Below are 1,928 nucleotides of genomic sequence, written 5' to 3'. Positions count from 1 at the left end.
AAAAGAGCAACCTTTACATAACTGTCAAGGCTATTAAAGTTAAGAGGGGGATGAAGAATGTGATCAGATGCCACAGTGGATCTGGTCAGTGTCCTTTAAGCAAAACTATTGTTGGGACAATTGAGCAGCTGTTAGTAGGATTCTATCTACTCTAGAAGTGTAAATGAGTCCCCTGCTGGTGCTGGCTTCCTGATCTTGATGACGACGACGGCATTCTATTGTGCAGAGCAGACAGGAGCAAGTCCTTTTGTCTAGCAGGTAAGCTCTGAAGTGTGAGCGTGGAAGCCTCTGTTTGGGAGCTTTGCAAACAGTTTAGGAAGACGTTCTGCTATTCTGGATGTTTACTGTTTGGTTTCATAGGGCAGGCAAAGTTGTCATTAGGTAAAAACACTAGCCAAGCAGGCTTGATGACTGTGGCTGGTCCTTGGAACTCATATAAAAGAAACAAAAACAAACAAAGTTACACAGTTGCTAGCCAGCAATTCCAAGGCAGGGCAGGCATTCGAAAAAGAATTGTGAGGTAAGAACAGGTTCTTCAGAGCTTTTCCTTTGACTCACATGCCACTGTACATGTAAATTTACACACACACACACACACACACACACACACACAAACACACCATAGCAATATGTAAATAAAATTTAAATTTATTTTTATAAACAAAATTAGAATGACCTTGAAATTCTTTCTTTTAGCTTTTTTTTTTTTTTTTTTTTTTTTTTTAGACAGGGTTTCTCTGTGTATCTTTGGAGTTAATCCTTGGACTCTCTCTGTAAACCAGGTTGGCCTCGAACTCACAGAGATTCACCTGCCTCTGCCTCGAGAGTACTGGGATTACAGGTTTGCACCACCACTACCCAGCCATTTAATATTTTTTTAATTGATTCTTTGGGAATGTCACATCATGCACCCCAATCCCACTCATTTCTCAGTCCCTCCATATCTGCCCTTCATCCTTATATTGTTCCCCTTCCAAAGGAAAACTAAAAAGAAATAATAAAAATAAGATTAAGAAATGTAAAAGTACAAGTAAGATTATTATTTAAAAAAAAAAAAACCACAAGAATTTGTAAGGATGGAAAAATTTAGCCTAATTTTCCCTAGACTCTACCCCCTAGCAGTGAATAGGCAAAAGGTCATTCTTGACTGTTTTACGACAGGGTGTGTTACTGACAGCACCTGTGAGTGAATGAGAACAGGAAATGAGCTGTGCAACACTACCCAGGAGCCCTATCGAAAGCAGACTCCCTGGGCTAAGCATGGGCTTCTCACACTACCCAGGAGCCCCAGCGAAAGCGGACTTCCTGGGCAAAGCGTGGGCTTGGATAGTTCAAATTGATTGGTCCACACTGGATGCTATTGAGATGATTGGTTTGTAATGCGCTGGCTTTGTTGTAACCCTATAAAAGCTGTCTGAACCCTGTACTCAGGGTTCCCAGTCCTGTACCCCACCTGGAGTGTGGCTGCGGACCCCAGTGCACTGGAATATAAAAGACCTCATGCTTTTGCATCAAGACTGCTACTTGTGAGTGATTTGGGGGGCCGCCTTTCCTGAGTCGGGGCGTGAGGGTCCACGCCCTCCGCGGGTCTTACAATTCCCACTCGGCTCCCCCATCTTTCCTGCCTCTCTATCACGTCTTCATTCATCTTAGTGGCAAAGGGTGTCACACAGTAGATCTTTTTGTCCAGACAGCTTTACTTGCAAATTCTCATTGCGCTATGGGCTGTGGGTCAGGTCCAAGGTCTCTGGCTTTGGTACACCATCAATACTGGAGCCTAACAGAAACTCCTCTCAGATTTTGTGCTGTTGCCCGGAGTCAGAGAACCTGTGGCTAGGGTTCTAAAGCAGGACCAGTCCCTTCTCAAACTCCAGCAAGTTGTCATGGGGGTGGGGTAGGGTGTTGGGAGGCCTGAAGTTAATGTTGGG

The sequence above is a fragment of the Phodopus roborovskii genome, unplaced genomic scaffold (genome assembly GCF_943737965.1).
Source record: "Phodopus roborovskii unplaced genomic scaffold, PHOROB, whole genome shotgun sequence".
NCBI classification, from domain to species: Eukaryota; Metazoa; Chordata; class Mammalia; order Rodentia; family Cricetidae; genus Phodopus; species Phodopus roborovskii.
Note: the sequence above shows the minus strand (reverse complement) of the source record.